Raw genomic sequence first — 16,717 nt, 5'->3', positions numbered from 1 at the left:
TCATAGTTTACCCCCTGGTCCCTGTGATGGCATTACTAAACAAATGCTTGCCCATTTTTGTTTTGGTGGGCTCTATACTCGACCTCGAAGGCCTTTTTTACGAACCATATTCCAGTCTTTAGGTGTCAGATCATATAGCACCTGCCTGTCTTGCCTTTTATGTCTAGAGTTTGAATTGTGCTGCCTCGCCTTTTTTTATTTTATGTGTAGGGCCTTAAAAATCAGGAAATCTATGAGCTAAAAAGATTTAGAGCTAAATGAACTAAAGCGTTTTAGTATTACCTGTAGCATTTCATTATTATTTGAAAATTGTATTTGAACTCTGAATATTGATTATTATAACTTTATTATCCAGTTTTATGATAAAATGTTATTCTCTAGGGATTTAACAGGTTGTTCTTATTAAACATGTTTTTGTTCATGTGGCATCTTTTTTTATTATTATGGACCCATGTAGATTTAAGTAATATTGATTGATTAACTGAATGAAAGTTAGCCTAATAGACATCCCGGGTAACCTAGCGGACCCTATATGTCCCTTTTTTTGACTATATGGAGGATTTTGTTTCCATGGTTCTGTCTTATCAACATGGCACTTTATTGTCAATAGATGTATTGTAAATGAATTGTAATTCATCTTACACTTCAGCTCCAGTGTTGTGCACTTTTATGGTTCACTGAACCGAAATAAAGATGATTGACTGGGTGGCTCCAAGGTCTAGTTGGCAGGCCTTCTGAACACAGCCTCAGGGACAGAAAAAGCTCCAACGATCTTGAAACTGCACCTGCACCCAGCCTGAGTGAGTCCTAACCTCTCAAGTGGTACCCCTCCAGTCCAGTACCCTAGAGGGAGGTGCTAAAGGTGCCCACATAGCCAAAATCCAATACTTGGAATTTTGAAAACATTTTGCTACAAACTGCTCAGAGAACAGGGAGAAGACCAGGACCAACCTGCTCTTCCATACGCATAATATGCATTGCTGGTCAGCCTGACTTCGCAGCAGCTACGCTGCGTTCTTCTCTGCAGCAGCAAATCCTGTTCAATAGTCCTTCGGCAAAGGGATATCTGGCCTACTGAAACTCAGCCCCCAGCTTTGTCCCGCTGGAGATTTTTGCATTCCAAAAAATAGACTTAGCCCGAACATAGAAATTTTAACTGTGACTTCTTCCAGCAGCTTCCTGGCAATGACGCTCCCCCCTCGAACACTATCTGCAGCTTTGACCCGCTGAAGTTAACGTTCTCAGCAATTTCTTTCAAGTATGAAGGTAAGTGTCAACCTGGCCCAATCCACTTTTTGTATCCAAACTGTGCTCCATTAAGATTGGCCACATTTTTCGACCCCCCTCTTTCCCAATTCAGCCAACAACCCAATTTTTCACAACACCCATGAAAATCCTATATTCCAACCAGGCCGGACCCTAAATATTGAAAACCCCAAAATTGCAAAAGAAGGAAGTTCCCTTTTAGAGATTCCATGGAAAAGAGTTGTGTTATAAGCTCATCTACAAAAACAAAGTCAAGATCATCCTTCCCCACCTACCTTTATTCTCTGCATGATCTACAGCAAGCACTTTAAAGAAATCTTACCTGCAATGAGGTAATGGCAATCAACATTGCTAAGGAAGACACAAAGGAGCCAACTGCTCAATATATTCACAGAAAACTACCAATTACCTTCATTGGAAGACTATCTTTCCATCCATTAATAAAGTACAGCACAGAGTTTTAAACTAGAAAAAAACAAATGCTACATAATTTTTAAAAGGCTGCTTCAATCATCAACTTGTAAACACTCAATATATTTGCTAAATACCTACTTGTGAAAGAGACAACTCTTCTTAAATTCAATTCTTAAGGTAAAAACTAGAAAGGTGGATGTAATATTCACATTTCTATATATTCTGATTCTCAAATTGGAGGGAGCATTGAAAAAGGTAGACAAAGAACAAAGACTCATCTATGTGAAAAACACGAAGAGACGATAAAACATATAATCTGTTCCTTAACTTGCATGATTTAGGTAGGAAGTATCCACACCAGCTGTTTTGTTTAACTGGTATTAGAACAATTAACAAGGCAGTCTCTATTGTTTTAAAGACTTAACACATAGATCAATTGGATGCATTATAAAATACTTTAAAGTTGTCCAACATCTTTTAAGAAGGTCAATCAAATGAGTTTATGTCTGAAAAAAACAGGGGTGCATGACTATTTGGAACTGGATCTGACTGCTTAAGCACCAATATTTGCATGGGCGGGGCAATATTTGTTTAGGGTACAGGAAACGTTTTTAACCTTGTCCTTTAAGACACTACAACTTTGTAACTGTTTTATTTGATTTTTATTGTGGTAGATTATTTTTAATCTATGTAATAAAAAATTGCTTAGCATGCCAAATTTCCTACTGTGAATCAGAAAGCAGAAGCAAAAATCTAAATTGACCAAGGGGAGCTGACAGCACCTTGATTGCGCTCCTGTGTTTGTCACAGTATTGGCCCTTAAGAAAATGTAGCAATTCTTCTTTATTAGCACCTCAGTTATTAAATGATCTCATCTCATGAAAAAAGATGGGCCCGATGTAGGAGCCCTAATACCGGTCGGAAACGGCCGAATTCGTCCGTTTCCGACCGGTATTACAGTTTTCAGATGTAGGGCATGCATTTACAGAATCAGTATTTTACCGATTCTGTATTCACCGATTCGGTAAAATTACCGAATCGGTAAATACAGACTCGGTAAAATACCGATTCTGTAAATGCAGATGTAGCTGGCACATGTCAGAGTGCCACAGGGCTTTAAGAATCTGTATTTTACCACTCATTCCTATTGGGTGCTAAAATACCGAATACAGGTGTGCATGCACATCTGTGCATGCACACCTGTGCAATGTGACACACAGACATGCCCTTAGGGCATGTCTGTGTGCCACATGGCACACAAGTCCGGAATTGGGGTGCTAGAGGGTGTCAAAGTGACACCCCCTGCACCCTTGCAACAATCGGAATTTACCGAATCGGTAAATACCGATTCGGTATTCCACATTGATTCCTATGGGCTTCAAGGCCCATAGGAATCAATGGGGGATACCGATTCGGTATTTACAGAATCGGTAAATACCGAATCTTACCGATTCGGTATTTACCGATTCTGAATTACCTACATTTCCCCCCCTCTAATTTACCACCTCTTAAATACCGAAACGATATGATTCGGTATTTAAGAAGTGGTAAATTAGAATTACCTACATCGGGCCTGGTCATTAAAAAATAAATTGAAAAAAACAATATTTAATTGCAAAACCTTATTGCTTATTCCCATTTGCTTTATTATCTCTTCTCTACGGGTCCATCTTCAAAGCAAAAGAAAAGTCTTGGAGAACAAATGTTTGGTGGTGACATTAATGTAACCTCAAATAAACGTTAAGGCTGACTAAAATAAATGTAATAAAGAAAAAGTGGGAAACCTCTGTAATCTTTGAACCAAACATTCACCCTAGTTAACCATGGGTGATAGGCACACTCCTTACAAGCGAGCGTAATGTACCTACCTTGTACATTTGTGTAAAGATACTTAAGTCATAAGTAAAAATTGTCACCAAAGTTCAAACAATGCAGGAGAGAAGAAAGGCAATTTAGTAAGGCCAATTGAAAGCCTTCCCAAAATCCACTACGAACAAAGCCAAAGGGCCTTCAGCCTATCTGAAAGTGCGATAGTATTATCAACTCATCTTATATTGTGCCTGGTGGATAAAGCCACTCTAATTGGGTATGATCAGTGTGTGTATATCATGTAAAAGATGATTGGCCAGGCCTTTGTCAGGGACTTTAGGTTCGATCAGTCTATATGAGTTACAATCTGAAGCTGGATGGCCAGGCTTTCGCAATACTGTGATAGTGGCCTCACAAAGACCGCTGAGCGGGGCTCTGGTGGATATCGAGAATAAGAAGGATTAATGCAAAGTTTCAGCTTGGAAATATGAGTAGGCCTTAAAATTCTTGCTTAGGAAACCTGGGGTTTTTGTGCATTGCGAGTTCACCTATGGCGTCTGAAACTTCGTCTTATGTAATGTCACTGTCTAGGGCAACATGGTCAGTATGGGAAAGGCAAGATAATGGAAGTGCCACTTTAAATTCTGAGGAAGATAATGAATCTCTGGCCACTTGAATGATATAGCTGATGACAGTATGGAGTGAAAACAAGGCCCATTGCTTCAGGGTATTTGACAAGTGAGCAACCAGTGTCGCGGATACCTCCTAATAACTCTGCCCCTGTCATCTTGACAGCATAGCCAATGTAACCGCTTACCAGTTTTGTTTTCATGTTCTTGGAACTATCTTTTGGAAGCTCATTGTGTCAGTTTCATAATACCAAGTAGTGATTGGTCCGGTTGCAATTTAAGCAGTTTAAGACCATGTAGCTTTGAGCCAGAAGGGTCATCTTGGGCCTGCTGCTAAGAGTGTAATAGACCTGCTCTCTGTTGATCTACTTTATCTAGATTCTAATTCTTAAGATAGGAGAGAATTCTATTAGCTTCACCATGGATTACAGTTTTGAGATCTTCTTATAGAATAGTTGGTGAATCTACCGGTTGACAATTCATTGTTAAGTATGGCACACTTTCTTCTCTGATTAGGTTCCTGCACTTCCTTCTTCCTGAACTACTAGGAATTTAGAGACCACATGCCCTTCTGTTGAGGCACAGATATACTAATCATATTTCTGAAGGGTGCAAGGTCCTAGAGGCTACATAGATGAAAATGACAGTCAGTAACCTGGCAAATATTGGTGGCTGGTAAAAAAAAAATATTGATCCTGGAAAAGTGGTTGTGTACCGTTGACAACAAAGTTAATGCTAATTTGCAGGATGTAGGAAATGCCAGGCACCACACAAGCCATATGTGGCCTCAAAAGAAGCCAGAGAAGTTTCTAGTGATCAAGTGACATATCCATTAGGCCATTAACATCACTACCCATGAGTGGTAGTGCAGGTGGGGACTCCATGAGAATTTTACCCAGCATTTGATAAAAGGAGGCCAGTGTAGTGAGTAGAAGGGGGCCCATAAACATTGGACAATGTCAAGGGAGGTTTAGAAATAGGAGAAATCTACCCTGCTGGACAGTATGCGAATAAGTAATGTGGGATGGAATATGTCTCTTTAGAAGTATGTCCACTCCCCTATAGCCACGAGTAAATCCAGTGGTAGACACTATGGAAACCATAATGGCCAATTAAATTCCAATGGGTGCTAAAATATGTATCTCCTAGAGCACCAATTCATCCAATATGGTCAATATCTGCCAGCGTAATGAGTTGCCATTTTGAGGGAAGTCCCATATTTAATTGGGTCTAAAAGCTCATTAACATCCAGGACATACATCGAAAAGTGGCGATCTCCTCATGTATTATCAGATTGGCCACGTCAGTTGAATGATAACTGTGCCAGAGATAGAGAGCAAACAAAGAAAACTAGGATTATGAAACAATAAATATAAAGCCCAATCCTCCCATACTTTGAAACAAGAAGAATCTGCTGAATACATGGATGGCCAAAGCATCCGCTTAGTAGAAGTAGAGCTATGTCAAGTATATCAATGGACCAGGACCCCAACTTATACTCTGGTAACAGAAGATAAGAGCAACACTAATAAAACAAGAGAGAGTGTGGCCAGTAAAACATACAGGCCTTAATGCCCCTAGTGTTCATATAGTGCTAGAGTGGCGCAGTCCTTAGGAATCTAACAGTAGGTGTAGGCTGGTGTTCATTTGACAGTGGAAGGGCTCATTGTATATGGCTCCAAGGGCTGACTGTCAACAGCAATAAGCTTGGTCCCTGGGTATTAGGTCCCCCACCCAATGCTACATCTCCTACCAGGAGAAGTACAAGTATGAATTACTATTAGCTGTGAAGGGTAGGAGCTCTATATCAGATTGATGGTTCAACCCCTGCATCAGTCTCAGCACTGTGGTGGAGGGGTGATGGGTTGTTATGGTCATAGTTAAGGGAGAATGAGGAGGGTGTGTGACAGGTGTGAAACAGACAAGGCTTGGAGAGAACGTTGCCTGCAAGTGAAGTCTGATTGGGAACATTGGCGATGTCAGGGTAAAGTCAGCCCTCTTATCGTGGTCCTACGTTATCCCTTAGGAGGGGAAGAGTTTACAAAGGTGGGCATGAATGAATAGACAGCAAATCCTTACTCTCTTCAACACATTTCCATGTGGCCTCTGGTGTGTCAAAAAAGAAGAATTTGATCATAAAATAACCCACAGTTTAGCCGGTTATAAGGGCATATATTGCAGATTCAGAGCTGAGAGTCTGCTTTTAAACCTCTCAAAATACTTTCTTTGAGTTCGGATGAACCAAGTATAGCTTAGGAATATTCTGATAAACTGTGATTCATGCCTCAGTGTTTTAAGGGTACAAACTGTTCTGAGGATCATATTTGGGTCCTTATAATTTGGGATTTTGGCTATCAATCCTCGAGGTGGCACACCCAGTCATGGTTTCTGAGCTAGTGCACAAGGGCTCTCCCGAAGATAAAACATTGAGAGAGTTTGTTTGGTGGAATGATGATTTTGAGCCGTAACTTTAGGAACTGCTCAGGCCGTGTCCTGTCCACACCTTTGGGAAAATCAATAAACCACAGGTTATTTTGATATGGACACCCTTTGGCATCTTTAACCATGCAAGTGAGGGTCATAGTTGAACTAGTGAGATAAGGAACAGTGGATTTGAGGCTGTAAATTATGTCCTCCAATTCTGAAATTCTGGCTTCAGCCTCAGTGACCCTATCTACAGTCTGACTCTAGAGCCTGTTGCAGAAATGCTATATTAAGGCCAACCTCCCCAATTTTGTGTTTAAATGCTTTTGGAGAGTTTGAAATGGCTTGCAAAATAGTGTTAGTGGGGTCCATTGCCTCGACCTGTGATCCAGATACATTTGAGGCACTATTCGCAAGTATATCACTCTCAGTTGCCAGCTGAAGAGGGTTATGTGCAAACGTAATGATCTTCCCCTGTTTGGGGATTGACTAGGTTTGTCTTTTGCCATATCTCACTCCAAAGGTAGGGAAAGGATGATGCGCAAAGGGGCTTCTACTGTTCATCCCCAACCGCACAGTCCTTAAGGTCTAATGGAGCAACATAGGCCTCTGTCCCAACAGTAGGCCATTGAAAAATTTGCCCCAACGCTAAAAATATTGACTCATAAGATCTCACTTTCACTAAATGGAGACTTCTTTATGTTGTCAGGAGGTTCACTGTAAAGTTCAAAAAGTCACCCGCTGAGAGATTAAATCAATACCGGAGATGGGTATGTTCTAGGCCCTTAGGTGCCAAGATGCTGCTACTGTCTGCTATCAGGGTGACTCTCAAAGCCTATCCCCAACGCCACAAAAGGGGTTGAAAAAGACCAGTACAACCACCAAAGATTGATCCAAGGGATGCACCACTCCAGGCCTCAGAATGGGAGTCTCGCCTGGCACCCTGTCCCAACAGCTGGTGTCGCTAGGTCCGACTGCTCAAGCCCTGCGAAAGTCACAAGCTTCTCCGTGGTCTACCTGCTGCACCAAAAGCCCAGTGCTGTGGCCGCTGTCTAACTGTCAGGAACCATTTGAGGGGCTGTGCTCACTTCCTCCACCTCTCCAATGTGCTATCTCTCAGTGTTCCTGTCTATGGAGCCTGAAAAGGGCAGGACATCTCTCCTGGAGGCTGCCACAACATCACTCCTTCTATCAGTTCCTCAGCCAGTCACCTGCTACCACCTCTGCCACCAGTCACAGGGCCAACTCCTTCAGGCTTCGAGGGCAGCTATTTGTTTAAAATTAGCCAGAGCCCTGGACGCCACTAACTCCACTAGTTTCCTCCCAGGGTAAGGGGGTATTTGTTGTTTTTTACTGCCCGTTGCCCGAGACCACCAGGTTTTCCCTGGTAGTCCTCAACAGAAGAATAGTCCAGCAGATCATCCCCTCTAAATAGTGCAGATCATGTGATGTACTAACCCGTGCGGCCCAAAGTCTTTCGGGCCGTCGGCATAAGGTTTGCAGCAGAAGATCAAGCAGGGGCACTGCCAGCGGAAATATGACTGTCTGCCTGACTCTAAACATAGGGGTGGATTGGCAGTTTTGTGAAGCGAGTAATCTACCAAGTTTGTGATAGATAGCCTGTTGACCAAATTCTAACCCTATTTGTGACACTTGATCTAAATGAGTGATCCTAGGCAAATCAATTTACCTTGCTCTACCTAGAATTATAAATATGTGTGATCTAATGCAAATATGTGTTGGGTGCAGTAGGTGAGGGGTTTGTTTTCTTTCAGAGCACTCATAGAATACCTTATTGTTCAGTAATTTGTATTGCTAATATCCACAAATCTTTTGTGGAAGTGTCTCAAATATCTGCCATGTGTTTCACGCAGTAGCTCAATATGCTGTACGTTTATTCAATGCTGGTAACTGCATGTTTTTTTGTATGAACTGTTTGTCCTAAAATCAGGATGGGGGTATCTCAGCAATTTGATCACTACTCTAATGTAAGGGCTATGTGACTAAGTTTGAGATTCTTGACATATGATAATGCAAGCAAGATAATCTCATAAAAAGTTTATGAACAGCTTCCCCTTGAAACTTATTAAAAGAGGCTCCTATTTCCACGCTAATTTCTTCTTCAGATCAATTAATCTTTACCACCATGTTAGAATGAAGCATAACCCAAATACGTTTCTAAAGTAATTATCAACTTACAGTATTTCATTTTCAGTCAATGATGAGAGGTTTGGTGAAGTTTTAAAAGTTATATTTTTTCATAAAGTGATTAGTCCATATATTTGTCTTATTATTTAGGTTACTCAAATAAGTCTGTTTACAGAAATATCATGAACAATTTGGTAAGAATTGATAATACAAAATTAAAGCGTGTTCCATAACTTAATTATTCCCTATCTTAATCTAAAGGATTTAACCTAGCCTAGCCAGAACTCCTAAAAAGTTCCTGTAGAAAAAAGCAGCTGGAGTAGCAACCGTCAACACAGGCGAGCTTCAGTAGCAACCGTTAACACAGGTGTATGGAAATAATCACAGCAGTAGCTGTGATTAGCATAGAGAAAGTTTCCAAAAAAGCATCAGAATAACAGAAAAATCACTGTTAGCAGTAGCTCACAGTAATTCCAGGCAAAAGCAGTAACACAGTCAAGTGCTAAAGGCAATGCCAGGGGGAAGATGTGTATTGAATGCATAGCTCTCTAACTAAAACACCTACTATATATAAAGATACAAAACATGTTGCAAACTCTGAATGTTGGGTCCTCTCTAGCCAATAGAAAAGTATCTTCTGATGGCCTGTCGTCTTCTCTCACGATTCCCACGGTAAGCGTACATTGCAAAATGTTGGTGAACGTTGCTACAGCGTTTTTCAAAAATATATATCTAGGAAGGTTCTCATTAGAACCTTTGGAAGCCTACAATGGGCTGTTCTATGACATTAAACATTAATATTTAGCATGTCCTGATTAGATCATGAGACTCGAAGCTATAGCAATATTCTTGTTCATTATAAGCATGTGGCAGAGGTAACGATCTAAAATATGATGAAGTCAAATGGTGTGAGGAGGAAAGAAAGAAAGTCTGCAGCAAACAGCACATTTCACGAAGATATTAGGCTCTGCAGTTTAATTATAACATTAAATCAACAATTACAAAAAGGCATTTATTTTATTAAAGGGAAAAGAAGGAATAACGGCAAATATTGAGACTAGCAGCATTTTTTTCTTTTTTCAAGTTTAATAAAAGCAAATTTTCTCGAGCCTCTATATTGACACGCATTTCCTATGTTAATGTCAAGACGCATTTTTACAATGTCATGTGGTAAGTTTTCGTCAAAAATGTAAACATCCTCAATAATGACCTTGAGTTCATAGCGTCTGAGTAACAAAAGCTTTTGCATAAAATCAGCAACCACTTTGCAGAATCTGCCAGCATTGCAGATTTTATTCTGTTATAATTTTATGATTGGGCAACATGTTCACTGAGGAGAAGAAGGTGGTACATGCTAGGAATTTGGTGACTACACAAAGTCTAATTCTGGAAGTCTTCCCAAAATGTCTAGATATTTTTTACCATATTTGCACATGTACCTTTAGTGCAAACAAATAGGTATGTGTACTTGTAGGGTGGAAAATGTTCTAAGTACTTATATTTTATGGGGAGTTTAGGCCTCCATCTATCCACAGGAAAAATCTGTACAAGTGGTTAGATGCAGGAACAAAGTAGAATGTTCAAATACAGTTACGCCATACTTAAACCTCGAAATGATTGACTTGCGTATATCTAGATTCAATGAAAAAACCATAGGTTATAGGCCATATATAGTTAGGAATTAGCATTTACAAAACCTTATTTTACTCGCATAAAACCATTGAAATTCCATATATAGTTAGAAGCGCTAACTATATATCGCGCACCCGCAATCCACTGCTGATGATGTCACATATTACATCATTCATGACATGGTCAGTGACATCACTGATGACATCACTGATGACATCTCAAATGACATCACTGATGACATCACTGATGACAACACCCAGTGACTGTATGTTTCTGTAAAGTTAAAATATGTTTCACATATTGAAGAATGAGTGGATGTATAAGTGTCTGGATGAAGAATTTAGTAGGTGCATGACTGACTGTATGAGTGAGTGATTAAATGTGTCTCACTGAGTGCATGGGTTAGTGACTAAACTGTCTTAATTTGTGCATCAGTATGTTTGTTGTTGTGTAAGCTGCTGCATGTGTTGATCAGTAGCTATAAGAGTGGCCATATGGGTTATTGATTGGTTGCCCAAGTATTTGAATGGGAGGCTGAGTGTGTGTGTGGGTGGCTGGGAGGTGCGTGACTCTGTGCATAGATGTGTAAGCAGTTGATTCACTAGGAGTATGAGTTCAAGAGTGCATGTGGAAACAGCTATATGGGCGGTTGACTATGCATGGGTGTGTTGGTGAGTGAATGGATTTCTCATTGCTACATGAGCAAGTAAGTACGTATGTAAAACACAATACATGTGAGAGTTGACAGATATAAATAACTGAACATAAGAGCCAGTGAATGTGTGAGTGGCTGTATCGATCACTGTGAGCTTGTATCAGGGATTATATAAGAGAATAAATATGTGTTATTATATGTTTGAATAAGTAAGATGTGTATAACTTTATAGTTGAGGAAATGGAGGTGTGATTGATTCTTTGCATGACTGAGTAGGTGTGTGAGTAACTCCATGGATGAGTGACAGTCTGTGAGTGTCTGTTTATACTGAGTGTATGTAAGGTTATATTAGAGTCTGAAGAGGTTCATTGTATTATCACATAAGTGATGTGATCAGTGATGACAAATGAGATGTCATCAGTGATGTCATTTGAGTTGTCATCAGTGATGTCATCAGTGATGTCATTTGAGATGTCATCAGTGATGTCATTTGAGTTGTCATCAGTGATGTCATTTGAGATGTCATCAGTGATGTCATCAGTGATGTCACTGACCATGTCATGAATGATGTAATATGTGACATCATCAGCAGTGGATTGCGGGTGCGCGATATATAGTTAGCGCTTCTAACTATATATGGAATTTCAATGGTTTTATGCGAGTAAAATAAGGTTTTGTAAATGCTAATTCCTAACTATATATGGCCTATAACCTATGGTTTTTTCATTGAATTTTCAAGGTTTTGTAAATGCAAATTCCTAACTATATATCCACTATAACCTATGGTTTTTTCTGTGAATTTCATTGGTTTTTTAATAGCAAATATGAAAAGCTTTAAAATGTCAAGTACGTGATAGATAAAAACATTTTCGTATTTATGCACGCTGATGTGCTTTGAACGCTGCAACCCCCCCCCCCCTCCCCTCTTTTGCCTTAGTAGTACTCTCTCTTTGCAGATACTGAAGGGTAGTTAACGCAGGCCTTTACCCCCGTTGTAATCCGTCGTGCCTCCTTGTCTCTCCATTTGATTGATTGTTGTCCAAGCATTTACTGTTTTAGAATTGGTTCTCTTTGGATCATTCTCTATTTACAAACAAGCACAAAGTCGCAATACTCTGTTTAGTCTTTGCAGATAGTGAAAAATCGTGTAAAAAAATAAAAGTAATCGAGCAAAATCAGTAGGCCACTAATTGGATCTCTTTTTGACCTCGCTAAAATAGAAATATTAGGAACAACCCTTCTTGAGAAATACGAAAATAGTGAGATGAACTGAGCTCCACACCATGAGGGCTGCAAGACAGCTCGGCTCCATCACCCATCCCGCACAAAATAACGACAAACCCTATGCAAATATTAAAAATATAGACAACACACCAGCAAAGAAACAGGGTAAAACATTTTAATAAAAAACTATTTACATAACGTTGGTTTATAAGATGATGTCAGTAGTGGACCGATGTGTGAATAGATCGAAAACAGCACAAGGCTCCAAGATCCAGATAGCAAGCTCCTGGATGTTGGGTGCCATAGTTTAGAGTTCTGAATTTCAGCCTTTTTCAATGCCTGTGCTTTGTTGAATCAAAATGGCGGCTTGACACAAAGCTGACTCAAGCGTTGTTACTGATGCTATGCAGACCAAAACTGGTTTTCAGTTTGTACATTTTTCTAGATTTTTCAATCCAAGTTTGGTTGACTTTGTAGAACGATGGCTTCAGATTTTCAACGTACGGTGTGGTGGCGCTGACTGGGAGGGGGCGCTTCGCTCCTGCCCCCTCCCCAAGTAAGATTTTCATACGTGAAAGTACGTTAATGGTTTTGGTCCCTGAGATGCTTCGATGTTACTACCATTCTCAAATAGCATAAGTTCTGGATGTTGGGTGCCATAGTTAAGAGTTCTGAGCAGTGCTTGTAACACTGTCTGAAGCTTATTTCCACCTACTGCAGCTTCACTATTCTCAAAGTAAGTGAGTGTCGTTTGTGGACCTGACTGCATTAGAAAACAATGTGATATGTTACCTTCCTAAACAGCTTGACGGAGGCCCCTGAGGGGCGGTGTGATGGCCATGGACTCGGAGAAGACGCTTGGCTCCGACACCCTCCCCAAGTCTTATAGCACTGGTGTAGCCTGAGATCGCCCCCGACATAGGCGGCCGGCTCCCGGGGTCCGGCGGAACTTTTTGCCTTTTGATGACTCTTCAATTCTGGACCTTGTCCCACAATCCGTTTGACCTGAAGACAAGCTGTAGTGGGGCGCCCCTTTATCGTTTTAGTTGCCATTCCGCCCGCTTTTGCTACACTGTGCCTCTTCCGCCATTCAGCTGTTTACCGCCCGCTCTTGCGACTACAGCGTCTCGCTCACCATGTAGTTGAGATGCGCCCGCTCTTGCGGTGCAGCGATAGGCGGCTGCCACAGGACTCTCAAAATGGCGGCCGGCTCTTCGGTTTTGGGCCTGGTCCACTAAAATGGCCCTGGGACACCTTGGAACTCGGACGCTTGTCTGCTAGGGCTTGGGTCCCATTCTCGAAAAGCGTCCCCTCAGCCGTGAAGATTCTACAAAAGTCTTGGGGGCCTCCGACTCCCGCAGGCTTCTGGTGGGGAGCGGCTGCCATGTCTGCTCGTGGAATGGCCACGACGCAGTTACGAGATGGTAGTGGTCTCATGCTGACGCCAGCTTTAGTCTGAAACATCCAGAAACACTGTAGACTACCAATTCGATCAGTTCCGGTAGCGCCCCAACATGACCCGGAAGAGAAGAACTTGCCCTCCCCTCTTTGACTGATGGTTCTTGTTGCCTGTCCCCTCTGTTGTCATTTAACAGAACTTTTTGGACTGCTGAAAGGGGTTGTGTTCTGAACGCTGGTTGGTGGAGACATTTAGACTATATTCTTGACCTACGTTGTCGCGTAATGCGTTTTATGACACGCCGCGTTAGCGCACCCGGAAGTGATCCGAGGCGCGGCGCGCAGCGCGTAACGTAAGCATAACAGGTCATGTGACTTGTTAATAAAACTTTTCATTGGTTCATTTTACTTTTGTTAATTTAATGATGAAAAGCTTGGTCATATGACCTAAAAATTACGCTTTTTATTATTTTCGAACAATATTTTTTTTTCAAACATATGTTATAATATTCCAGGCTAATGTACTTTCCCGGAAAATTTACAACTGTCTTGCAAGTAAAATATATTCCTTTTTCGAGAAAAAGGGCGTTTCTTCCTTCCATGACGGAGCCGTTGAGTAAAAGAGATTCGGCCTGCTGTCTTAGTCGCCGATACGCCTGATTATCAGATTCTTATCGATCACTTTATGTTGCAGACATGAAAAACACAACTGCCCTTGACCATTTATCTTTACTGCGTTCCTACATATTATACCTTTTATCCGTCATGTAATTGGACTGCTTTATTTCACTTGCCTTTTACTGATTCGAAAACAGTCACTAAAAGTAAAAACTTTACAAATGAAAATACTACTACCGTGTTTTGTTTTAAAAACCTTTATTGTGAAAATGTCAGTATACAAATACGGGCCTATAACCACGTGGGCCGGCCACGGAGCAAACTGAAATCGTATATGATGAGGAGACATTTACACTGTAGAAGAACGTAACGAGCGGGCCATTAGGTGACAAGAACAAAGGTGTCTAACAGTTGCGGAATCGGTGGACGTACATTTTGTAATTAAAATACGACAGGGCCACTTACAATAACATTTTCTAGATATACATTTGCGGGCAAGGAGTTACGAGTCCCATTTATACCGGCGCCATTTTGGGCGAGGCCGGGCAGGTCCAAGATATAGTCAAAATGTCTCCACCAACCATCGGCCAGACCAGAACCCCTTTCGGCCCTTTATGCAACAAGATGGTGTCTTCCATTCAGAAAATATTGGTGGCAGCATTTTGAAAGGAAACAGAAACAGCCGTTCTCGAGTTTCACATTGTTACATTTAGGAAGAATGTTGAAGAGTAGTATGTGGAAAATCTGAAGCCATTTTTCTACAAACTCTCAATCAGACTTGGATGGAAAAAAAAAACCTGAAGAATGTACAAACTGAAAACCAATTTTTGTCTGTATAGCACCAACAGTAACGCTTGAGTCAGCTTTGTGTCAAGCCGCCATTTTCATTCAATCAATAGCGTCCCCCTGCACACATTCAGGGACCTGGTCGTGTCTTCAGATGAAACGCATTGTAGGAAAAGAAGCAGAAAAGAAAAGGCAAAAAGTTCCGCCGGACCTAGTGAAGCTGCAGCAGGTGCAAATAAGCTTCAGACAGTCTTCAACTTACTCTGATTCTTATAATAAACTTCAGATAGTCTTACAAGCACTGCTCAGAACTCTCAACTGAGGCACTCAACATCCAGGACTTGCCATTCGGATCTTAGCGCCTTGTATTTTTGTTTTGTTCTTGATGGAGGGGAAACAACAAAAAACAGGCATTGAAAACGGCTCAACTGGAGCAAAAAAAAAATTACTTCTTGGGTGCATTAGGGCATTTATGATTTTCGAATGCCGTATTCATCAGGTTGATGCTCATGTTGCCATAGGACAGCATAGCATTCACCTTCTTTGATCCAGGAGGGATGGAGAAAAACTGCCAGATGAAACTTGAAACTTGGCCATCCAGATCTCGGCGCGTTCGACTCACTGTACCGCAACAGTGACCGCAACTCAGCTGGACACGCCGTCTTTCGGCGCAGCATTGTAGGATGGCCACACCAGTGCGGCAATTTGCTAGACACCACCTCGGTGCCATCCGGATCTCGGCGCGTTCGAGTCACTGTACCGCAACAGTGACCGCAATTCAGCTGGACACGCCGTCTTTCGGCGCAGCATTGTAGGATGGCCACACCAGTGCGGCAATTTGCTGGACACCACCTCGGTGCCATCCGGATCTCGGCACGTTCGAGTCACTGTACCGCAACAGTGACCGCAACTCAGCTGGACACGCCGTCTTTCGGCGCAGCATTGTAGGATGGCCACACCAGTGCGGCAATTTGCTGGACACCACCTCGGTGCCATCCGGATCTCGGCGCGTTCGAGTCACTGTACCGCAACAGTGACCGCAACTCAGCTGGACACGCCGTCTTTCGGCGCAGCATTGTAGGATGGCCACACCAGTGCGGCAATTTGCTGGACACCGCCTCGGTGCCATCCGGATCTCGACGCGTTGTGCTGCCTTCGGCCTATTCGCACATCGGTCCGCTACTGACAGTGACCGCAACTCAGCTGGACACGCCGTCTTTCGGCGCAGCATTGTAGGATGGCCACACCAGTGCGGCAATTTGCTGGACACCACCTCGGTGCCATCCGGATCTCGACGCGTTGTGCTGCCTTCGGCCTATTCGCACATCGGTCCGCTACTGACGCCGCCTCACGTGCCAACGGATTTTCTACGCTTTTTGTAGCCCTATGCCGCAGAACAGGTCATGTGACTTGTTTATAAAACTTTTCATTGGTTCATTTTACTTTTGGTTTCCTAAAGATGGAAGGCTTGGTCATATGACCTAAAAATAACACTTTTCATTGGTTTAGAACATTTTTTTTCCCAAACGATGAAAGCCCCACCTTGTTTCTGGATCATTCAGACTGAAGCTGGCGTCAGCATGAGAGCACCACCATCTCGTGGCTCCGTCGTGGTCATTCCGCGAGCAATCATGGCAGCCGCTCTCCACCGGAAGACTGCGGGAGTCGGGGGCCCCCAAGACTTTTATACAATCTTCACGGCTGAGGGGACGCT

General features: G+C 42.1%; 1 protein-coding gene across 1 annotated transcript in view; it reads right to left on the bottom strand.

Annotated features, from left to right (window-relative positions):
- The window catches only part of LOC147718790 (connector enhancer of kinase suppressor of ras 2-like), a 1,944,591-nt gene that overhangs the window by 1,335,651 nt on the left and 592,223 nt on the right, over positions 1 to 16,717 (bottom strand). The gene's annotated exons all lie outside the window — the stretch shown is intronic.

This window comes from Lissotriton vulgaris, chromosome 4_1, assembly GCF_964263255.1.
Source record: "Lissotriton vulgaris chromosome 4_1, aLisVul1.2, whole genome shotgun sequence".
Lineage (NCBI taxonomy): Eukaryota > Metazoa > Chordata > Amphibia > Caudata > Salamandridae > Lissotriton > Lissotriton vulgaris.
This window is presented reverse-complemented; position numbering and strand designations above follow the sequence as displayed.